Here is a 25259-nt window from a genome sequence, read left to right on the forward strand (position 1 = left end):
GACGAAGAGGTCTGACAGTCCAGCTGTCATCGTTTCCCAAGAGCATGTTCTCTCATTCGATGCTTTTACAATTGACAGCTCATACACTTTCTTACCCAACTTACCAAAAATGGCCAGCTCTGAATGGGTTTTGTTTTTCAAGTCTGGGTTTCTCTGTGTAGCCCTGGCTGTCCTGGAACTCAAAGATCCGCCTGGCCTGCCTCCTGAGCGCCAGGACTAAAGGCGTGCGCCACCATGGCCAGCTAAGCTCTGCATTTTTAACGTGTAGTGAAACAACTACTTAATGCACACTAGAGAATCTGCTGTTCGTTCCGTCTGACTAAGCTTCATCCGTCACCATTTACTGCAAAACTAAGACAGCTGATTAAAGCCGTTTGTGCCCACCACTCCACGCCACGCCACGCTCTCGCTGTGCCGTTCATTTTGTAAGTAAGTACCTTAGGCTTGCGAGATCTGTTTCACCTGGAAATAAAGATCCGGCCTCTAGCCGTTACAAAACCTGGGTATATGCAGCACCTGTGACAGAAGCAGCTCGCTGTATCGCCTCTGATTCAGGGTTTCACATTCGGGTGGTTTCCCCTGGTTCCTATTTTACTTAATGTTTTTGTTAAGGAATGGATGCTAATTTTTAGAAGCTTTCTTCTTAGCACATTTTTTTCCATTTATTAGCATTCTGGGTTTTTCTTTCTTTCAGTGTTGGGGATTGATCTGATCCCATATGCTAAGAAAGTAGACCCTACCACTGAACTACATGTAGGTCTGACACTGAATTACAGTGACTGGTTAGCTAATACTAAGTCGTCCTAGACTTTTTTGTAATAAACACAATTTAGACAAGAATGCTATTCTTTTACAGTTAGGTTTAGTGTACAATAAAATGATGAGTCTGGAGGAATTTACTACCCTATGAACTACAAAATTCTTACAGTACAAAATGTGTAAAAATGATTAGAAATATTGATATAAAATTAAAATGTGACCAGGAAAAATTTTAGAGATGAGTTTGAATGAACCTTCCTCCAGACACAAACATTTGTTACCAAAACCAGTCCAGAGAGGAAAACTGAGGCACCCTCAATTTAAGTTATAATCAGGACACTCTGAACATTAAGCTATTATATGAAAGCATTAAAAAGCATACTATTCTTGTTTTAAAAGGCAAGCATTTGTTGTCCAAACATTAAGTTTCATCACACTTTCATGCACACCATTCTTATAAACATAATGTTACGCCTTCCTTTAAGTCTTTCACAACTCCCCGAGAGGGTCAAAACTAGACAGAAGGATGTGACTATGACCATAGCGTATCAGTTCCCGTCAGAGAACCTAAGATTAATTGCTGTTTACCACAGAAACGAATCCCCATCCTATGGGGTTCTTTCCCACAAAGAAGGGCACCTAAGATGAAGGGGATGCAGGGATGAACGGCTGGTGGCTGCCCCCCCCCCCCCCCCCACTGATCGTCTGCTAAAGGACAACCAAACAGCTGCAGGCTGCCCTGAGTCCAACATCTGGGAGTGAGGCCTTCCATCTCCTCCCCTTCCTAAGCACACCTCGGGGCTCTGAGGGTCACTGAGCTCTGATCTTCAGCTGGCAACAGTATATAGTCTCTAGTAAAATCTAAGCCGCTGTGAGGACTGAGTGAAGGGTGCCTCCCAGGCCTGTTCACCCACCCCACAGGCAAAAGTTGATATAAGGCTGATGTGGCTGGGACACTCTCACAATCTCCCCCTCCTAACGCTGAGTCCTTCAAATGCCAACCACTGCTAAGTTCTCCTAAGTTCCGGGGAACCTGAGACGCAGGGACAGAAGCTCCTGCAGACTCTCTTCCTTGTCAGTTCTGTGCCGGCTGGACCACTGAGGCTGGCCTTCAATTCGTAATCCCCCACCTCACCCTCCCTAGCAGGACTACAAGCATGCACAACACCAGGTACCATTCTGTTATTAAATCTGAAAAGTAACATGTACAGAGCTACTGAATTTAGGAAAATGATCACAAGCAAGACACAAGGCCAGGCTCTGCTGGACCTCTTGCCCCTTATTAGATCCAAAACTCTGTTCAAAGCACACAAGGCTAGCTACCAAGGACAGAACTTAAAGAGAAACCAAGCCACCCCCCACCCCTTCTATAGTCTAGAGCCTCGGCCCAGGATGGGCCACAATCAGGGAGCCAGGGAGTGAAGTGAGGTGCTAAGACTCCAACAGAAACCCAGTATCTCCGGGCAAAAGAGCAAAGCAAAAAGGGCTCTGTGGAGCGTGGAGAGACCGGAGAAGAATGCTTCGGTCTGTGAATGCACTGGAGTCTCAGGTGTGTGAATGCACTTTGGAGTCTCAGGTGTGTGAATGCACTGGAGTCTCAGGCGTGTGAATGCACTGTGGAGTCTCAGGTCTGTGAATGCACTGGAGTCTCAGGTGTGTGAATGCACTGGAGTCTCAGGCATGTGAATGCACTGTGGAGTCTCAGGCATGTGAATGCACTGTGGAGTCTCAGGTGTGTAAATGCACTGTGGAGTCTCAGGTGTGTGAATGCACTGTGGAGTCTCAGGTGTGTGAATGCACTGTGGAGTCTCAGGTGTGTGAATGCACTGTGGAGTCTCAGGTGTGTGAATGCACTGTGGAGTCTCAGGTGTGTGAATGCACTGTGGAGTCTCAGGTGTGTGAATGCACTGTGGAGTCTCAGGTGTGTGAATGCACTGGAGTCTCAGGCGTGTGAATGCACTGGAGTCTCAGGTGTGTGAATGCACTGGAGTCTCAGGCGTGTGAATGCACTGGAGTCTCAGGCGTGTGAATGCACTGGAGTCTCAGGCGTGTGAATGCACTGGAGTCTCAGGTGTGTGAATGCACTGTGGAGTCTCAGGTCTGTGAATGCACTGGAGTCTCAGGCGTGTGAATGCACTGGAGTCTCAGGTCCACACCTGATCTGTGGTCACAAGACAATCACGATGGCACAGAACTGATCTTGAAAACTGAAGGAGGAATGGAAGCCCCACTAGACACCAGGAAGAAGTCACAGTGCAAACCTAACCCAGATGCCTGGAGAAACCTGCAGCCAGCATTCTGTAGAGGGGAACAATAGGAACACGAAACCGTCTAGGGAAGAATTAAAACGTTATTAGACATACTGTGATGGTTAGTATCGACTGTCAACGTGATGGGATCCACAATCACCTGGGAGACAAAATTCTGGGCCTGATGGTGAGCACTGTCTAAAGGGGAAAGACACGCCCCAAGTGTGGGTGGGACCATGCCAAAAAGGAGAAGTGAGCCAAGAACCAACATTCTTCCCTTTGCTTCTTGATATTAATGTGACCAGCTGCTCCATAGTCTTGTTGTCACCCCTAACTGCAAGCAAGACTAATACTTTTCTTACATTGTTTCTTTTTTTTTTTTTTTTTTTTGGTTTTTCGAGACAGAGTTTCTCTGTGGCTTTGGACGTTGTGCTGGAACTCGCTCTGTAGACCAGGCTGGCCTCGAACTCACAGAGATCCGCCTGCCTCTGCCTCCCGAGTGCTGGGATTAAAGGCGTGCGCCACCAACGCACTGCTCTTACGTTGTTTCTTATCTGGTGTTTGGTCACAACAAAGACAGAATCGGCCAAATACTACAAACTCTCAAAATAAAAAAAATTACAATCAATGTATGGTGACTGCCCAGTGACAAAAATGTGGAAATTATCTAATAAGTCTTTTGAGCACTTATCAGGCAAACGTAGACAGCAAATGTACTAAATAAATTCTTATATATTGGCACAGAGGTATTTAACAACAACATCAACTCAGGGCAGAGAGAAGGAGCGACTGTTAAGAGCACTGTATTTGTAGATAACCCAAGTCCAGTTCCCAGCACCTACACGATGGCTCAAGGCTATCTACAACTCCAACTCCAGGGGATCTGATGCTTTCTTCTGGCCTCTGTAAGCACCAGACATGTATGTGGTACACATACATACATGCAGGCAAATACTCAACACATAAAATAATTCTAAATTTTTTAAAAGAAAAATAATCTTATTTTGAGTTAGCACAACAAAAATAACATTGCTAGTACAAATTACAAGAAAGAAATGACATATAGTGGATCACACTTACAATCTCAGCACTAAGGCAGGAAGATGTCAAATGTTAAGCTAGTTTGGAAAATAGGTGAGATCCTGTCTAAAACAATACTAGTCCTCTATATTGAAAAATAACAAAATTTTTGCTAAGAAAAATTCAAGAAGCCCTAATGGAAAGATACTATCGTGAACTGTAAGGCTCAATTGTGTTAGACCAGCAAATCTCTTCCAACAGCCGTGAGCATTTCAAGCAATCTCAATCAAAATTCCGAGGCCTGTAACGGGGGCTGGAAAGCTGACTGGAATACTCACACGGACACAGAAGGACCACTGATTCCAAGAGTCACTACAAAGTCAGTCAAGAACTGCTGCCTAGGGGAAAGAAGCCTTTTGGACAGAGCAAGACCAGCTATGGGGCCATGCAGGCACCCTGGAGAATAATTGAGCAGACAGAGACCCAAATATCATCTAACAAAAAAATTAGCACAGAAACCATGCAAGCTTTAAACAAAAGATGCTTTAAAGACGGGAGGAAATGCTCACGCCTTGGGCTAGACAGTTTCTTATAACACAAACAGCACAATTAATAAAAGAAAAAAGTGGCCAATTGGCCTTCATGAATATTAAAAAACGTCTTTAGAAGATAACAAAGATAAAAAGAATAAACCCAAGCCACAGTAGACAACACTTCTAAAATATACAAGCCTGTGTCCAGCAGACACAGAGGACTCTAGTAACTTCAACTCAACAAGTATACGGAATCATAACCAGCAGATCAGCCACAGGCCAGCACATGCCACGGCCACTCTCTGCTCCACAGTCTAACTTGAAAAGGTCTGACCATGACCAGGTGTTGGGATGGATGTGGGGGAGCCAGACCCTCGGTGACAAACACAGCTGGTCTTTCTCTGGCCCCCAGTGTGGCAGTGCTGAGGTAGTGGGACCTTTAGGGGATTGTGTGTGTGTGTGTGTGTGTGTGTGTGTGTGTGTGTGTGTGTGTGTTTGTTCACGCACAGGTACGCAGGAGGCCTAGGTGCAACCTGCGGGTCTCCACCTGTGTCTGCCTCCCCACTGCTGAAGTCACAGTGCCCACTGCCATGTCTGGCTTTTCACATGGCGCTCTCCCTGCCTGCACAGCAGCCTGGAACTACTGTTTCAGCTCTGGGTTTTATCTTTTGATTGAAACATTCTGAGATTATCTTAAAGGCTGATTTGTAGGTCCTGTCTCATTCAAAGGACAACTCAAAGTCCCCTCCTAATCTAGATAATGGTCTACATTGTCCCAAGACAATTGAGCTGGCTTAGCTGAGGATTTCCAAGCGCGACCCTTGTAACTGAAGAGTTGGAGTCAGTAAGGGAGAGCAAGCTTAGGGATGGTTAAGCATCAAGAAAGAACTCATGGAAAAGTTAGGAGCATCTGGTCTGTAACAGCCTATTTAATCCGAGTGTGGGCCTGTGAGTTACTGAAATGACTACACACGGGGGACCTGCGTGGACAGGGACACAGGGAGCCAGTGTAGTCCGATTCTGCACTTTCAGGAATAAGAACTCATCAGAAGTACTGAGCAGTCAGGGTGGAGCCACGTACAAACAAGGACTCTGATACCCTCAGTGAAGGCCCTGACAACAGGGTGGAGAAGAAGAAAAGGAATCCAAGGACACAGAAAGGGTCACAGGAGAAACTGAGGGGAAGCAGGATAAGGTCACAGGAATACCGACTCAGAAATCAAGTGTTCTCTTCTTAGATGGAGGTGCACTTTCTGAATTTGTAAACATTTGTTATATGGAGCTAGATGTCATCTTGAACAATTAATTCTTGTTAAAAAGTAATTCTTCTGGCCAGACAGTGGTAGCACACACTTTTAATCCTAGCACTTGGGAGGCAGGAGCAGTTGGATCTCTGTGAGTTTGAGGCCAGACTGATGTGAGTTCTAGGACAGAGAGGGCTACACAGAGAAACCCTGTCTCAAAAAACATAAAACAAACAAACAACTTCTTGTGAAATATTTATAGCTCACTGTCTTGTCTACAGCATAACTGTCCATGCTTCTTGTCTGTCAAGGAAAAGGAAGAGAAGATGACAGCAGTGAATTCAGAAAACTGAGCAGAGAAAGGGGAAATCCCCCATTTTACCAGCCATAGGCAATCTCTATTAACAGTCTGGAGTTTGTATCACTTTCTGCCTTTTTCTAGGGAATGGAAAATTGTTTTTTTTTTTTGTTTTTTGTTTTTTTTGCATGAAACACATAGTATATGCTTTGGGCAAATTCCTGAAAGAGTAAACATGCTGCTGGGTTCCAAATTTCTGGGTAGAGAGCACTGCTAGGAACCGAACCCAGAACCAAACCCAGAACCATGCACCTGCCAGGCAAGTTACATAGTTAGCCTAGACTTAGGTAGTATGAGTAAGGCACAGACTCCTACATCTATGTAAAGAAAATAGAAAACAATCAAATTAAATACTAGGCAATGAAGAACTGGGTAAACAGTGCTTTTCTTTTCTTTTTTCTTTTTTCTTGTTTTACGAGACAGGGTTTCTCTGTATTGTTTTGGAGGCTGTCGGTCCAGAAACAGTGCTTTTCAAAGCTCAGATAACATTAAAATTATTAAACTATTCCTAGAATATGTTTGAGAAGTCTTCTCGTTTCAGCTTTAGAAAGGAAGGCTAGATACTGAAAGTTTAAAGAATAGATACTGATCCATGGAGTTCTGGTATTTATACTAAAGTCCCAGGTGTTGTTAATACTACTTATAAAATACCACTTGCAATGATAAAAACATATTGAAATAGATTTTGTGACTGAATTTGCAACATGTCTGTCATAAATACAGATGAACATAAAATATTAAATAATTATTTAAAAACTTAAATTAGGGATTTGGTTCTAGCACATAAACACTAAATTTGACAATTTAATGCAAGTAAATTTTAATCATGAGTACAATTTCTAGTCAAAATTATTGGCATCATTACAACCTTTATACCTTATTTATATCAAATAATTGTAAAAATCTATAACTGTAGTTCATATAGTTAGCACATTTCTAATATGCCAAAACAAGGGCTAATTTTGCTTTAATGACACAGAGACCTAAGTAGACTGTCTACTTCACTTAATTATCGAAAGGAACTCCCTCAAGTAAATCTTATAATTATAAATAACCCTTATTAAATAATCCTCTTGCAAACACAAGGAAGCCTGTCACCTTGTCATGACGATCGGGAGCAGAAGTCATATATGGGAAGAGGCGGAGTGTGACTGTTCAGCACAAGGAGGCCACACCCACGGGAGACTTGCACCATGCACATGGTCTCAAAACTACAGGGCGAAGCGACTCCTGGTGGGGTGCTCTGCAGTGCTGGAGCTCCAAGGGTAGGGGCTCACAAACTGTGCACAAGCTAGCTAAGTGCCCAACCACTGAGCTGTGTCCAGTTCCTGGTATTTAAAACAGGGCCCTCTAACCCGACATAACCCAACAGGGATATGCTACCACACCACAAGGCTAGGAGATGCCTTTTTTTTTAAACAAGGCATCAGTTATAAGTGGCTTATGTTTATATGCTTCTTCCCGCTATTTCAAGTTTACCGTAGCCCAGCAACACTGACAACTAAATGAGTGGTCTCTAAAAGAGGCAGGCTAGAAGGCTCAAGAACAAAGGATCCACTCCCATACTTAAAGACCACCCCATGGGCTAGTGGGATGGCTCAGCAGGAAAAAGCAGTTATGCTATCCCATCTCTCAGGGCAATAAAATCATTCATTTCATAAACAGTAAGTGGCTGAGGTCCTGGGTCAGTAGTGAAGAGCACTTGCCAAGCATACATGCGGCCCTGGGTTCAACCTACAGCAGCGACCAGAAACTGACAGAGTAGATAGATAAAAGGGGTGGGGGCATAGTTTCTAAACTGTTTAAAGTCATAAAAAATGATAGGTTTAAGTCAATATAAAATTTGAAATCAGATTGGGAGCATGGGGAAGGGGAGAAGGAGCTGGGAGAAAGAGAGAGGGAGAAGAGGAGGGGAGAGGAGGACATGAGGGAGCAGGAAGGTTGAGTCGGGGGAAGAACAGAGGAGAGCAGGATGAGATACCATAATAGAGGGAGCCATTATATGTTAGAGGAGAGATCTGCCACTAGTGAGATCTCCAGAGATCTACAAGAATGACACCAACTGGAAAACTAAGCAATAGTGGAGAGGCTACCTTAAATGCCCTTCCTGACAATGAGTTTGACGACTACATTATATGCCATCCTAGAGCCTTCATCCAGTGACTGATGGAAGCAGAGGCAGACACCCACAGCTAAACACTGAACTGAACTCCTGGAACCCAGTGACAGAGAGGGAGAAGTGATGAGCACACAGAGGTCAAGACTGGGCTGGAGAAACCCAGAGACAGCTGACCTGACAAGGGGGTGATCTTGGACCCCAGACCGATTGCTGAGAGGCCAGCATGGGACTGATCCTGACCCCCTGAACGTGGGTGTAAGTAAGGAGGCCTTGGCAATTTATGGGGCCTTGGGTAGTAGATCAGTATTTATCACTGCCGTATGAATGGACTTCGGAGCCCATTCCACATGGAGGGAACCTCTCTCAGCCTGGACACATGGGGGAGGGCCTAGGCCCTGCCCTGGATGATACGACAAACTTTGGGGATCCCCCATGGAGGGCCTCACCATAGGGTGGGCGGTTGGTGGGGGCGGGGGAGTAGGGGAGAGAGAGGGAGCTGGGACTGACATGTGAAGCAGGCTTGTTTCTAATTTAAGTAAAAATAAAATTTAAAAAGTCAATATAAATTTTGAAATCAATATAAATTTTGCATTCATGGAACATTGAGAGGAAATAGAGAAATAGGAGACTATGCTTTAATACCCTAAAAAGTAGTTTCAGGAACAATAACAACATGACAGGCAAGCTGTGCCTTCTAGTTAATGGTGGCATGACTATTAGGGGAAAACCAACAGCTCCCAGTTAGATTCCAGGCTTAATCTCCAAGAGAGCATGCATGCTTTTAATACTGGCAAAACTGGGTCAAAACCAGTGACTTAGGAGGTCTTAGGCCCTGGGCAGGGGAGCCTACGATGGTTTGCTTAGCTGAACTGACACAGTATGAAGCCATCCCTTAAATATCTGTTAACTCCCACAGAAAAGCCTCCCTTTTCAGTGAATGGAGACAAATGCAAAGGCTCACGGCTGCACAAAGTGCTGAGACTAAAGAACAGTTGAGGGCTAAGACCTCCACAGGAGGTTTACACCACCCCCAAAAGCTCTGAGAACAGGGAGAGGGGACAGAGAATGTAAGAGCCAGAGGATAAGGACAGGGGCAATATAAAACGGGAGAGGGACTGGGAAATACCATCTTCTAAGCAAGGCATGAACATGGCAACCATGAACTCAAAGATGGAGTGTATACTGGCACAGAGTCAGCTATGGCGGGAACGTGATGCAGAGGGTCACCACTTACTCCTGAGGTATTAGCTCACAGCCGGCTCTAGGAGGATGTACAGTGATGGAGAGTCTTTGCTCTCAACTCAAGGTCACACAGACACGCCTCGTTACACTCTGTGGGACAATAAAACCAAAACCAATAAATAGGGAAAAGGTATCTGTAACGAGGAGGACAACAGGGAGACAGGGGGGCAAAGGAAGGACCAGAATACATAGCGTACGTGCATAGGATTGTCAAGAATAAACACCCAAAAGACATTGGGAGAGAAGCTATACTCTTTTTGCTAAAGTTCGCCATAAGCAGAGACAGAAAGAAGAGACTGTACCCTGGGCAGTAAGTGAGTCTCATACCAAATTCCACTCTTGTGACGGTTATTTGAGCAGATGGGCAAAGAGCAGAATGTCACCCTGCAAGATTACACATACAGGCAGAAGGTACACAAAGTTCTTTAGAAATGCAGAGAAAAGATATTGAAAGTCAGACAATAAACAGACAAAGGAACTGACAACTCCCAAACACATAGCGACCTGATGAATGCCATATTGTCATGTGGCTTCTATATGCACTGCAAAGCAGCACGCAGCAGACTGCAGATTAGATTCAAACAACTGTAGAGTGGAGGCCTAATCAAAAGGAGTGAGGGTGAGGAGACTCCGAGACATCAACACCGTGTCTGGAAAACTAACTAGTGAACACCCAAATCTCCGTCTAAAAGGGGACAGAGAGAGAGAGAGAGAGAGAGAGAGAGAGAGAGAGAGAGAGAGAGAGAGAGAGGGCGGGGGAGGAAGCAGGAAGGAAGGACCAGTGTCCACCAATCGCTGTCAGGCCAGCTGTCCGCACGTCACCTGGCAACACTCACTGGCTTCTCCCTTCCAGCTAACCCCCCACAAAGGAATGCTGGGGTACGTTGCCTGGAGCACTCCTGTAAGTAGATTGTAACTTTGAGATCTCCTAAATCACCCTTATTCTAACTTTTGAAAAGGAGACTTCACCAGGGACAGAACACAGCTGCAGCACAAAGGTGACAGATGAGGGCAGCAAAAGGGGATGAGTTCTGAGAACAGTGAACTCAGCAGGCCCCTCTGTGGAGCTCTTGTTTTCACTTTTCTTGTTTTCATCGGCCACTGTAAAGCGACATTCGACATCCAAAAGGCACTGTTTTTAATTTCTTTGTTTTTTGAAAAATCAGACCAGCAGCCAAGGCTGGAGAAACAGGAGACCACGTCCTGGAAGGTCTTAGCTGCTACACAGAAAGTACCCTGCATGTAAGGTAATACCTCGACCTCTCGGACCCCCCTCCTTCCACAGGCTTATTTCAGTGAAACACTGTGCCAGAGGCACACGGATGCAATACGGAGGCTGGTGGAGCAACACAAAGAAGAGACAAGAATGCACTGCTTTTAAGACGAGCCAAGGGGAGGAGGTCCCGTGATGAAGGGCACTTAGAGCTCCTTCCGAGGACCCGAATTCAGTTCACAGCACCCACCCATCAGGTGGCTCACAACCGCCTGCAACCCCAGCCCCAGGGGACCTCATGACCTCTTCTGGCCTCCCGGGGCACTGTGCACAGATTTCACAGGCATAAGACATACATTAAAAACAAACCTATAAAAAATGAGCCAATAATTTTAAAACATTTGACAATTCAAAAGTCATTGGAATCACACTGACTACCTGCAATGAATATGTAATAGATACACAATGGAGAAGCTTGCAAACATTTTACGTAGTTGAATTTTCATAGGTGCAGCGCCATCATGAGAAGCAATGACAGACTCTGCAGTCCAACTCTCGGTGCCAGTTAGAACCCATGTAAAAACTCAATGGAGACACTTATGATCTCTTAAGTCTTTCTAGATTGCTAAACACTAGTCAGGGAAAGGGGAAGGTGCTGTTAGCATCCAGGCACACCTTGGCCCCACCGCTTGGGGGGACATGGCAAGCAGTACCCTGGCTCTTGGCAGGCACAAAAGGTCCCTTTAAGAGATCAGTCTACTGCTCTCTTCTTGCTGTTCCTCTGAAGCAGGCAGGCCCCTCTCTTTCCCTCCCCCTGTCTTCTCTTCTCCCAATAAAGGAACAATGGATCTGGAGTGGAAAAAATGGGGTGCAGGCTGAAGTGCTGGTCCCCATCAACGTCACCAGGACTGTGTTCTTTTGTTTTGTTTTGTTGTTTTTGGAGACAGGCTTTCTCTGTGTAGCCCTGGCTGTCCTAGAACTCACTCTGTAGACCAGGGTGACCTTGAACTCAGAGATCTGCCTGCCTCTGCCTCCTGAGTGCTGGGATTAAAGGCGTGCACTACCATGCCTACTACCTGCACCCGTTAAAGTACGCACAGGAAAGAAAATCTGGAAGTTCCTGTTTTCAATTTTTAAAAAGGCAGTAAGACTCAAAAAAGATTTTTTTAAAAAACCCTCAGATTTTCTCAATTTCATACTTTTTAAGAAAGGACCAAATTGTATAAGCTAATTTTATATTTAAGTAAACATGTTTAAACACAATCTAATGTATCTAGAGTTACACTTTTAAGCAGGTTTGTTCTATAGAGTTGGCTGCATTTAATTTCATTCTTGCAAAATTCATTCAAACTACTAAGCTTCAAGATTCTAAGTAAGACTGAAAAGATAATTATTGATACTGAAGGAAGAAAAGTTCATTCATTCCACACACAGATCACTAAACATCATTCCGGTAATTTTGGACATTAGAAAACCAACCCTTCACTCCCACTCTGGAAAAGCTTTTCTTACCTAGTTTTTTTGGAAGGAAATTTTACTTAGGAATCTACTCAATTTTTAAAAGTTGTTGTACCTTGAATACTTTGCCACAAAGCATCAAGTAAAGGACACAAAAATCAATAAATAGAGATTCCTAGCTGGGTATGGTGTGCTCACATTTAATATCAACCCTCAGGAGACAGAGGCAGGATCTCTGTGAGTTTGAAGCCAGACTGCTCTACATATTGAGTTCCAGGACACAAGGCTACACAAAGAAATTCTGTCTTGGGATAAACAAACAAACAAATAAATAAATAACTAATAGAGATTCCTGATATTAAAGAGAACCCTCTCTCAGTGCTGGTGAAGGCCAATTATGACAACTGCTGAGGAAAGCAACCTGACAGCAACATATTAAAGGAAAAGATTATTGAACCAAACAATTCATCACCCATTAATCTGCTTGAAGAAAATAATTCAATGCTAAAGGATGTGTGTGAAATGAAAATCATCATGGTGTCATCTAAAAATTTTTAATTACATCTATTTGTCTATTTGTTGGCACCTGTGTGTGTGTGTGTGTGTGTGTGTGTGTGTGTGTGTGTGTGTGTGCATGGGCTTCAGCACGTGTGGAGGTCAGAGGACAACTTGTGGGAGTCAGCTCTTCCCAACACATAGGTCCCAAGAGCTGAGCTGGCTGCCACGCTTGGCAGGAGGCTGCTTGACCACCCAGCCATTGCCAGCTCACGGATCAGGCACAGTGCAGCACACCTGTAACTCAGCACGTGGAAGAAAAGGCAGAACTGAGAGTTTAAGACTGCACAACAAAACCCTGTCTCAAACACAAAGAGTTCAGAGTGAGTGCAAGCAAGAATCTTGTGTGCTCAACAGTACAGAACTCGTTAGGATAGTCACATGACCAAACGCACGACTTAAAAAGCGCTCACCAAGAGCAAAACCACGTAGTTAAAAGTTAGGGAGGTTTTAAATGTGCACTGGCAATCCAGAGCTTGAACAGTGATGCAGTTACTGCTTCCATGTGCATCAGATCAAACACAAGAACCCGTGGGCCTCCCTAAATTGTGGGCTTCCCCAAGGCTGCAAGCCCAGAGGACAAACCAACGTCTCTCATAGGAAGAGTAAAAGCTGTGTCGAAGGGCAGCCAGTAGCACTTACATTAGGAGCACTGCACAGATACATTTGAGAAAAAAGCAAAGGGAAGAAAAGCACAAGACCAGCCACGTTCACACACAAGGGAGGAGCTGGGAGTGTGAGACAAGGAGCAGGGGAGCGCACAGGGGTGCGCACACTCATCTCAATCCAAGGCAGCGGTGTCAGGAGGGGCAGTCAAGTGCAAAGCAGCCCTACACCACACACACACACACACACACACACACACACACACACACACACGTGCGCGCCCACACACACTCGCGCCACACACACACACACACACACACACACACACACACACACACACACACACACGTTGGTACCTGTAATCCCAGCACCGGGGAGACAGAAGCAGGAGAATCTTCCATGAGTCTGAGGACAGCCAGCTGGGGCCTTTGTCTCAAAGAAGGGGTGGACATGAATGGAGGTAGGATGAAAGAATGCTAGATTCTCCTGATTTATTTATTTTGGTTTTCACAGATTAAAGGTGTGTGCCACAACGCCCCATCTATAAAATTCTTTATCAGTCAAGGAAGGCATCCCAAAGGAAGCCACCCTACCCTACCCCCACCCCCCATCTCAGAGAGAGAGAGAGAGAGAGAGAGAGAGAGAGAGAGAGAGAGAGAGAGAGCGCTCTGTATGGGATTATACTTAGATCCTCCTGTTTCAGCCTCCCAAGTACCAACAAGCCAGTTTCTTCTCTTAATATATACTACAGAAGCTGCAGAGAACCGAAGCTGTAAAAATTGCTCCTTTTATTATTCTCAGAAAACTGAATGAAATCACTCAAAAATAGTCACCAATCACCATTAAGAAAACAGCTTCATAGGGCTTACATGATTATTCACCCACGTTTATGGATTAATGATTAAAATTAACCTTTGCATTGAGAACTCTGAAATCCTATTTTTCATTTCCCTCCTATAAGAGACAACATTCGGAAACCTCACGAGGAAAAAAAAGAGTTCTGATGAGCATTTAAAGAAAGCAGAATTGGATACGCCATCTGCATTCCCTTCAATGAAGTGGCTAACAGTCCAAGGTGTGATGTAACCTGAGGATGCTGCTCCAGGAGTCGCACCTTTGGGACTGCACCGACAGTAGCAACAGGGGCTTCCTCAGAGGCACAGTCTCTCATTTCACAGTGGCCAGTAAGAAGGAGCGAGCCACCACGGGCAGCGGCAGCAGCTGAGCACAACCAAGGACAGAGCATAGCAGCTCCAGTTCCCACAGGCTGGGGCCCGGGCGGTGCTTGGATCCTCTCTAGGCTGCAGATACCTCATTCTACAAACGCAGGCACCACACAGAAGCCGTACCGAACCCACAGGTGCCAATCCTGACGGTGACTCTTTTGACCAAGCTCTAGCCAGGCCTCGGTGAGCCTTCTTCTCAAATATGCCCCCTCCGTCAACTCCCTCTTGTCTTTAGGCTGACTTCAGAGGCGTTCTGCTAAGGCAGTTTAGGAAGAATCCCCTCACCCTTCATTTTTGATGTACAAGGCCTTGGCCGGCCCTCTGAGAGACTGCTGCCAGCTCCACCCTGTGAACTGGTATTTGCGCCCTCCGGTCCCACTCAGCACAGTCTCTCCGTCTCCTTCCCTTTCTCTCCCTCCACCTGCCATGGTGGTTTGAATAGGTATGACCCCCAGAGACTCATGTGTTCCAGTGCTTGGCTGGAAGAAGTGGCACTGTTGGGAAGTGTGGCCTTGATGGAGTAGCCTCAGAGACAGTGGTTTCCCTTGTGAACCATGCCCAGGCTCCCTGCCTCCCTTCCTGTCCCGAGGAGAGTCTAGAAGGCTTTTCTCTACTGTGCTCTTTGCGTGCTTACTGACTCTCAGACAAGACTATATTCCCTCGAGAGCAAGGCTTTGTCTTGGAACTCCCCCGGCATCTGTCACAAGGCTGGGCCGCAGACGCTTGGAAGCTGTGTACTGGAGTACTGAGCGGGTCATGCAATCACCCCTTTATCTCCAGAAGCCACTAAGTCCTCACCTACATAAATTCACAACTAAGCAAGGGTTCTTTCCTGCTCTGACTAATCCTAGATTGAAAGACCCCTACCCAGGGCCCCCCTAGGAAAAGAAAAGCAAGGCCAGGCCGTTGCCTAATGAAAGAAACCCAGACCAGGTGTCTCACCCTCAAAACAGGATGTCTGTGATCACTATAGCAGTCATGGGACCCGGATAATAATTGCTGAAGTGTGCTGGGAACTTTCATATGACAATACTAGAAAACCTAGTCCTTGGCAACTACCCTGGCCCCCAATTGTGTCTGATCACTATAGCAATCATGGGACCCGGATAATAATTACTGAAGCGTGCTGGGAACTTTCATATGACAATACCAGGACACCTAGTCCTTGGCAACTACCCTTGCCCCCAGTTGTGTCTATGATCACCATAGTAGTCATGGGACCAGGATAATAATTGCTGAAGTATGCCTGGGTCTTTCATAAAGTAATACCAGGAAACTTAGTCCGTGGGAACTACCCCTGCCCCCAAGATGAGCCAATGAAATGCCTGTTACTTATGTAACCATTGAAACTCTATAAATATTGTACTCCCTGAAAGCCCGGTATGCTCTGCACCCGAGTTGCAGTAGCATCCGCAGGCGCCTGTGTACTCAATAAATCACCTCTTGCATTTGCAGCCAGTGGTCTGGCCCCCGGTTCTTGGGCAGAGGGTTCGGTTCAGTGCCCGGCGCTTTGATGCCGAGGTTTTTCAAGATCTAGAAATGTTCTGGAACCACTTTTCATTCCTTAAAGCAACAATGAAACACCAAAGCAAAAAGAAATTATTTTACAACCTACTCTGATAACAAGTAAGTTGCAAGGGATAGACCAGAGAATGACCTATTAGCCATTAAACTTTGTATGTAAGATCATCCACATAATTTTCACACCAGTTACCTAGGGTTCTGAGAATACATAAAACAAGGTACAATTAATAAGATTGAACGTACATCTTTTCAAATAAAAAATAAAAAAAGGGAACCAAACTACTAAGCTGAACACTGTAACACACTGTGTTGGGGAAGTCCTGTTATTTGCCTGTTATTTGTCAATAAAGTACTGTTGAGCCTATAGGAATCTAGATAGGTGGGGCTAGGAGTCCAGGAGGATTCTGGGAAGGAGAAACACAGGAGAGTCGAGATGTAACGCCATTGGGGTAGGAGCCCAGAACTATTCTCCGGTAAGAGACATACTTAGATTAACAATTATGGGGTAATTACTTAAAGCAGAGCTAGCCAGTAAGAGACAAGCAAGGCCAACAGCTTCATAATTAATATAGCCTCCTGTGTGTTTATTTGGGACTGATGCGGATCTAGAACCAGGCTGGCGGGAAAGCGGCTCTGGAACCAGGCTGGCGGAAGGCTTCTCTCAAAGAAAAAGCTTCTCTTAACAGAATGGTGGCAGCGGTGGGATCATGAATTTCCACGCAGAATGACAAAAGCTTTAAAGGAATTTTAGAAACAGAAGAACAGAGAGACGCACAGATTTTTGGTAGCAGCATTTTCTCAGGTGTGCTCTGTTTTGCTAGCTACAAGCAGAGATTCACGCGGCTCGCTTACGGGAGTCTTCCTGACTCAGCATAAAACGAAAAAAAAACCAGCAAGGTTGTTTTAAGAGACTCTGCTAACAATTGAAAAGTTGTACGTACAGCTGGAAGTGGCAGCTTTTGCTGGATGTCAGCATGGACTGAGGCGGTAAGCTGAAATCACGCTTACGCCCGCCATCTTGACGAAAAACCGGCAGTTTAAAACAGCCTCGGTTTTACAGATAAGACATGTGGCCAGAAAAACGTAAAGATTTACTGTAAAGTCAGACTTGGATAAAGGAAAGCCTCTAAAGGTTTACAGTGTGTTTAAAAATATACGTGAGATTGAGAGAGAAAATGAAACGACAAAGTGGTAAATAAATAAAAAAGCCGACATTGTGGTGGCGCACGCCGGTAGGATTTCCTCCAGAGGCAGAGGCAGGCGGATTTCCAAAGAGAAACCCTGTCTCAGAGAAAAATAAAAGTAAAATAAATAAAGTAATAACAGATAAATAAATAAGCCACGTAAAGATGGAAAATACACAGAGAGTCTGGATACTGTACGCTATTGTGTTTTTTGTTTTTTCATTGCTAAAGGAACAAATGCTAAAGTACACTTGATTATAAATGCTGCTGAATTAATCCAATTTATATCTTTTGAAAATACCTTGACTTCAAAATTTAAGTATAAGGATATGTTAATCGGAAAAGGAGATTTTATTTATGTTTCTACAGAAAATGAAAAGCTGAGAATTCCTTCCAGGCTTCTGTGGTTTGACGAACCAAGACCCCCGGAAGCAGTGGACCAGGTGTTCCAACTATTGAGACAGCTAAGATGATGCAGCTTTACAGACCCCGAAAATACGGACTTATACAGGTTTCTGAGTTTTGTCATGATCCCCATGGTATGAACAGCGCCCCCTTCCAGCAGGAAGCAGTTTGGAATGAGCGACGTCCTAATTCCCATCTTGTTTATAAATCTTTGTTTTCATTTAAATGGGATTGTTTATAATTGGTTAATGATCACAGCCAATCTACTTTTTAATGGTAAAAAGGGGAATTGTGGTATGGGTATTGTTTTTCATTTACTGATACAAATTCAAGGTCAATTTTGTGATGTTTATATTTCTCCTCTTGATTAAGTATTGTGTGTACACGGATCTTTTAAAATGTAATGCATAATTGAATACAGACTATAGATAGTTACTTATAACAGAATTTATAGTTAGGTAAGTTAGGTTTTCTAGATATACAGAAATATATTTGAGATAGATAAACAGTCTTCAAACCTCTCAAAGACCTTCAGAAAATGGCATTTAAAATGGTTTAGGGTTTTTCTTGACAATGAGAAATGTCTGCTCCTGGCAGCACCAATTATGTCTGAGAGGAAGGTGGGCATAGAAGAAACTTGTTATGGAGTTTGCTTTCAACATGACAAGATTAGCCATTTAGGCAAGAAACTGCTCTTGTCTGTATTGTTTGACTGTTGTTGTATAAACTGGACATGCAGGACCCACAGGAAAGTGACTGCTGAACTCAGTCTTACAGGGTTCCTGCTTCATGAAAGAGTCTAAGAGACTTTCTACAGGACAAAGAAAAATCACTGACAGACTGCCAGCGCAGATGGACAGTTTGAAATTTCCTGCTTTGCTGAGAAGTGTTCCAAGCACATTGTGGTCTATGGGCTGAAGATGGATGCCCCAACGTTACAGAGGAACTTTGGGTGACTGTCCAGGCAGTAAGATGTCTCTGTCAATCCTAGTGTTTATATATTATCCTTATGTGGTCTTTGATGGAGTTGAAGATAGATAGTTATAATTATAGTTTTCCTTAGTTATGATAAGAGATAAGCTACATATAGGACTTTAGACTCACAGGAATGAGATAGATGATATTTTCTTTAAATCTTGCTAAAATATTGTAACTATGTTCTTACTTGATAACTGTTCTGTTATATATAATTTGACGGTGTTAAAGTTAAGACCTTTCTTTTGTTTAAACAGAAAAGAGGAGATGTTGGGGAAGTCCTGTTATTTGTCAATAAAGTACTGTTGAGCCTATAGGAATCTAGATAGGTGGGGCTAGGAGTCCAGGAGGATTCTGGGAAGGAGAAACACAAGAGAGTCAACATGTAACGCCATGGGGGTAGGAAGCCTGGAACTATTCTCCGGTAAGAAACATACTTAGATTAACAATTATGGGGTAATTACTTGAGTCAGAGCTAGCTAGTAAGAGACAAGCAAGGCCAACAGCTTCATAATTAATACAGCATCCTGTGTGTTTATTTGGGACTGATGCGGATCTGGAACCAGGCGGGTGGGAAGGCTCCACTCAAGGAAAGCTTCTCTTAACACACTGGAGTCAAGATGTTCGTTTGTTTTTTAAAGAAACTAGGTAGCACATTCTATAAACGTGCTGTTAGAGAACCAACAGTCAAAATGTTTGGAAGGCTCCTCTCTGGCTGCACACAATAGCACACATTCTCAGAAACAGTCTTCATTTATTTGACCTGAAAATCAAACAAATTCAGCTAACATCAGAGGCTGCCTGTTTGTTTTATGTTCCTGGTACCAAAGCCTGTTATTACTGGCTTTTAAGGACCTTAAAAAAACAACAAGTGTCTGTCATAAGATGCCTTTTCAAGTTGTAGATAAGACGAGAGCCATTTTCAAACATCCCAGAAGCCACTGGCAACCGTCCCACTTAACGTATTGTGAGCGCTGCTCCTATATGTCACCTCATTTGGTCCTAAATGTTTATTTATTTCTAAACATAACAACACCTAACCCTTAATAGGAAAACACAACCCCACCTTGTGAAGAGGAGATCCACCCTGAAAAGCCACCAGCTGAAATCCTTAGGACTTCACATTCTACAACCCAGAAGTGGCAAAATCTACAGGTATCAGGCTGTCTTCGTGTGTGGTACACCCGTGGCTGTATGCATCCCCGTGAGCTTCAGCCTAGCAGAGAGGAACTGAGCATCTGCACAGGAAGCACAATCAAGTGTGTCAGATATCCAACTGTGTCAGCCAACGGCAGGCGGAACCTGATGGAGAGACAACCCATCTTCACCACACAAGGGAAACCCAGGGCCTTCGGGGTCTCAGACCTACTCCTGTCAGTGCTGGTTCTCAAACGTATACCACAGAACACGAGCCATCCAGTTGTGACTATTGGACAGCTCATCTTTCCCAGTTAGACTTGAAATTTAAGATGAAATGGATGGGCAGAGGAGAGGTGGACCCAGACAAATACTGGGCACAGAATGGCCAGGCAAACTGATTCAGACTGCCCAGTCATGGTGAAATGTGTCACTGTAAACAGTAACTCAACCCTGAAAGTGGAGAGACCAGAACGATATGCAGGCGGGCGGGCACTTTGCACACACAGTTCAATTATCTTGCTGTTAACTTAGCCATATCCAGACTCATCACTTAGGACTAAAAATAGGACAGAAGGCTTTTACAGCATCCCAACCAAGACCACAAATCAAGATGCTTATTAGAATGTATACCAGGAAATTAGAAAATATAACATACATTTCTAGTGTTTAAGGTTAAAAAAAGAAATGAGATGCTAACAACACCTTGCTTTTTATATAGCACTCAGCTGTGAAAAGCTTAAGTACGGTCTACATTTTTTAATCTAATTATAGTGATTCCAACCATATCCTTGTGAAATAGGTAGAGTGTAAACATCAAACATCCGTACTTCTGCTTAGCTGCTGATTTATTTAATCATGTTGCTTGTTAGACTCAGGTTTAGTCAGCCCAGCATCTCAAGCTCCCACAGATGCAAGTCTCCAATTACCCTCCAAAGTGGAGGTAGACCTCTCGATCTCCATGCCCAGGAATGAGTAAGTTTAGAAATAAGACCATTTTAAACAGTCCATGGGATCTACTTTTCCTCAGGAGCAGACTGAGAAACAGCTATGATCACCACGGAATCCATTGGCATGCAGAAACTTTAGACAGTGAGAATTTACTTCCCACCCTCACTGACAGGAACTGACAGCTTTGTCCTTCAATGGACAGAAGGGACTCAGAGCAAATGCAGGGCTAAAGTATACAGAGAGACACTAGCCTGGGAAACCAACGGGCTTAGGAACAAAGGAGGAGTCAACCAATACTCGCAAATCCCAGATACTTACATTTTTCTTCTAAACCTTGACTCAAAAGAAGAATTAGTTTGTCACACAGATGGCTGGGGTAAAAGATAACCTTTGTGTCTTGTTTGTGCCTTCTGAGCATTGTTGTAAGGAACCTTTAGAAGCGGGTATACTATTACAGTGTTAAGAGGGTCTCCCCAGACATGCCCAGTAAGAGTAACTGCTCTCAACAGCAACTCTTGGTGAAACAATTCTTTCTTTCCCTCAAATAAGCAGGTAAGTCACAGCCAAAGGGAGTCAGGACGGCAAAACCCAAAGGCACTGTTTAAGAGACAGGAGAACCCGACTACACACAAGCAGCTCGCAAAGCCAGGAGCTCCCTCCTCCACACGCCCTTCCCTCCATCTTATAATTTTACCCAGCCCGCAGCGTCAGGAGCCCAATCGACTCCCAGCCCTCAGCCTGCCTTTGCCTGCAGAGCTGGAGTGGAAGGCACACTTCCACTCCAGCCGTTTCTTAAGGTTTTTAAAGCAGGAATACATATTACAAACTATGATTTCTCTGTTGTTCGTGGGTTCAGTTGGTAAACTACTGCTCTTTTCAGCCTAATTTAAAGAAATGCTCATTTTCCCTCTTCAACCTCCAAACCAATCGATACTCCTGAGATAGTAAGAGGAAATTTTAAGATATCCTGGGGGAAACCGTGTCTGCCTCAATGCTGGGTTTAAATAAAGTTTAGTAAATATTGTAACCTTGGATGAAACAAAATTTTAATGTATTACCTTGACTTCCATAGTCTCATAAATTATATACCCTTTCACATCTGAAAATTTTTATTCTTTCATACCTTGCTAAGAGTTCAGTCATGAGATCAATATCTATCTTTTCAAAAGAATTGTTTCTCTTAATGTGTGGCATCAATTAATCTAGACTCCAGACGATGCTGAGCCTACAGGCAATGAGTGTGTAAACAAAGTCCTGGTCCTGGTGTGAGGGAGACGCCTTCAGAGTCAGTGTGGCCCCGAAGTCCCCAAACCCTACTGCTGCCTTGGTCTGAATGAGGGATGTCCCCACAGGCTCGGGCATCTGAGTGTTTGGCTCACGGGTGTGGCTGCTGTCTGGGTGGAGTCATGTTGAGGGAATTACAGTACTGTTTATAGCATCACCTTACTTCCTATTTGTTCTCTCTACTCTCTGCCTACAGTTAAAGATGTGAGCTCCCAGGTTCCTGCTCTTGCTGTCACATCTGTCTCTTGCTGACATGCCTCCCACCAAGATGGTACCATAAGCCCAAATAAACTCTACGTTCCATAACGTCTTTTGGCTGCGGTACCTTACAGCAGCATAGAACCACTTAATTCCATCGTCCATCATTGGGATTAAAGGATAAAACCCTGCAGCTGAAGACACCACACACCTTGCAGCAAGACACAGAGAAAACAAGCGAGAACAGAGCTGGAAACTTCCTCCCTGCTGTGTAGCTTGCAAAGTTCCTCAAGCTGCCATGCAGGACGCTGCAGGAGAAAAATGCACCAAGTCTCACCCATATGTGAGCCCCAGGAACCAAAAGCAAGCAAACCTTCTGGGCAAGAGGTTCCCACCCGTGTAACAGAGGCACAGCGCTGTGGAGCCAACCAAGTGCTCTCAGCCTGGACCAGGTTCCAAGGGGAAGCTCCAATTCCAGACCGGACAATCCCAGTTAACCCAGTAATCACAAAACCAAGCAAACGTGAATGTGGGGCAGGGACAGGGACAGGGACAGGGAGGTGAGAGCAGTCGGTACAGCAGGCACCTGTGTGAGATTGTCAGATAACAAATGTAACCAATAAAAAAGAGACAATTTATACCACACCATGCACACGCCTTTTTAATACATATGAAACAGACAGGAAACAAAAACTCTTCCCAAGCGTCCTGAGTCAGACGCTGCTCCTACCATGCCAGCCCAAGTATGATATAATCTGTGGCTTGAGGAGGACCTTGGCCGATCCCAAGGCCGGTGAGAGACAAACATGCCATGCAGACAAAACTTACACGTGAAAAGTTTTATTAGGGGAAGGGAGGGGAGAAGGGGATGGAAGGGAGAGAGAGAAAACAGAGAAGGGGGACAAAGACCTGCTTGCCTCTTCAGAGGAACAGCAGGAAAGAGAGCAGGATTTAAAAACATTAAGAGGCAGGCATGTTAAGTATGAGCTACGCAGGAGTTTCGTAAATTCAATGTCATCTACATGTGATCAGACTGACCCCTTTGTAAAACAGGTACAGAAGGAATCTTTTAGCAACGAATCCACAAGGAATTTGGTTTATTCCCTACTGGGGACAACTACATTTCAGATCTAAACTGACAAAAAATCTTCGTTCACCTCAGCAGGGTGGATTTCCAGCACCATAAACGGTCAGAAGACTCAAGCCATGTTTCTGAGAATAAAGATGACGAACAGCGTGAGAGAACCCGGCGTGAAGAACTAGTATACTGGCTACTTAAAAAAAAAAGACATTTGCAAGCCAAAAGCCCCTGCAGCCTGCACGATCAGGGCTCTCCACAGGCAAGTCTGAGCCAGGGCTAGTTGCCTGAAGGCTTGCTTCTCATTAAAAGTCCAATGGAGACAGATCAAGGGCTGACCCCTGTGCTAAGGGGCACCTGGTTTTCCATCCCAGCTTTTACTTTGCACACTTCTGGTTATTTCTAGTCTTACCATGAGAAGGGTGTGACTCTTTGCTTAAATGAGTGGTTCATGTGGAGGAAAGCCCCGAGAAGGAGAGTTAAAGCTAACCTTTCAGGCCGGGCTGGCTTTAGCTCAGCGGTTACTTCGGCAGTGCACACACTGGGTACCTACCATGCGTGGCTGTGGTGGAGCTGCGCCACCAACTCCTTACAACACTAACCTTTCAGTGGTTGTTGATAAGGGCCAGGCATGGGGAGCAGAGAGAGCAGGGCTTCTGTTGAGTTCTAGGTCTACATACTGGATCCCTGCCTCAAATGATGACAATGACCACAAGCTAAGACAATGTTCAAATACTTTATGAAGAAAAAAGAATTAACAGGAGGGCTTGGGGGATGGCTCAGTGGTCAAGAGCACTGGCTGCTCTTCCAGAGGTCCTGAGTTCAATTCCCAGCAACCACAGGTCCTGAGTTCAATTCCCGGCAACCACATGGTGGCTCACAACCATCTGTAATGAGATCTGGCGCCCTCTTACCGCCTGCAAGAATACATGCAGGCACAACACTGGATGCATAATTAATAAATCTTTTAAAAAATACCAAAGTCTAAATACATATTCTAAGTAGCTAGAGAGAACACAGGCTCTCCCAAACTTATATCTGATGCATGAAAATTTTCCCAATTTCCCATGAGTAAACTTTTAAAGAAAAAGGAGACAGGGAAAAGAAAGCATGCGCAAATACATGTGACACATATGCAAATGCATGCACATGCACATACATTGTCATGTGAAATGTTTTATATATAAAAGACATTTATTACAGCAACTGCTCTATAAAATTGTCCCAAGCTAAGCCACATTAGGTGCCAGATACAAAAATACTCAATTTACTTCAATGTTAATAGTAGGAACCTTTGCCCAGTTCAGTAAACATTTACTGCATGGCTACCATGCACTGGACCCACTGTCTTCAGACACCCCAAAAGTAGTAATAAAGATGTAATAAGTCAGCTGGAGAGAGGGCTCAGTGGTTAAGGTTGAGCACTTACTGCAGAGGAACTGAGTTCAGTTTCCAGCACCCATGCTGGAGGGACCACACCTCCTATTACCCAGGGTCAGCGCCTGTGGTCTCTGGCACCTGTACTCGTGCGTGTACAAGGAGTGTGCATGCACATTCACACACAAGATTAAGAAATAGTACGATGATCTTAAAAGGTATAACTTGTAAAGTTCTTCCTCACACTGCTAGGCAAAGTAGGCTAAAGGCCATAAGACCACATCTCCCTTTGACTCCCCATCAGAAATCCCTTTTGGAATGTCACTGCCTCCAAATACATACTCTAGCAGACTGTGTTATTATGAAAAACGTCTCTCAGACGCTAGCACACTCCTGCAGGAGTTAAATTATTGCCTGTGGGCATGCGATCTGCTTTCAGCTCAGGAAGTGGGAGCAGAAAGGAAAGCATAAGGACTTGTAAGCCAACTAGAGGCCTGCCAGGGCCCTGCTCCCTTTCATCATGTGCGCTGGGGTGGTGTCCGCAGAAGGCGCTGGACAAGAAGT

The 25259-nt window shown here is 44.6% G+C and overlaps 1 protein-coding gene and 1 long non-coding RNA gene across 7 annotated transcripts in view; one reads left to right on the top strand and one right to left on the bottom strand.

The window, feature by feature from the left end:
- Window positions 1–25259, bottom strand: part of Itsn1 (intersectin 1) — a 174814-nt gene that overhangs the window by 123294 nt on the left and 26261 nt on the right. The window lies entirely within an intron of this gene.
- LOC110341603 lies at window positions 19627–22883 on the top strand. The gene is made up of 2 exons (XR_002383571.2): window positions 19627–19825; window positions 22239–22883. It is a non-coding gene; the product is annotated as an uncharacterized LOC110341603 (long non-coding RNA).

This window comes from Mesocricetus auratus, unplaced genomic scaffold (assembly GCF_017639785.1).
Source record: "Mesocricetus auratus isolate SY011 unplaced genomic scaffold, BCM_Maur_2.0 Super-Scaffold_100008, whole genome shotgun sequence".
In the NCBI taxonomy this organism is placed as follows: Eukaryota; Metazoa; Chordata; class Mammalia; order Rodentia; family Cricetidae; genus Mesocricetus; species Mesocricetus auratus.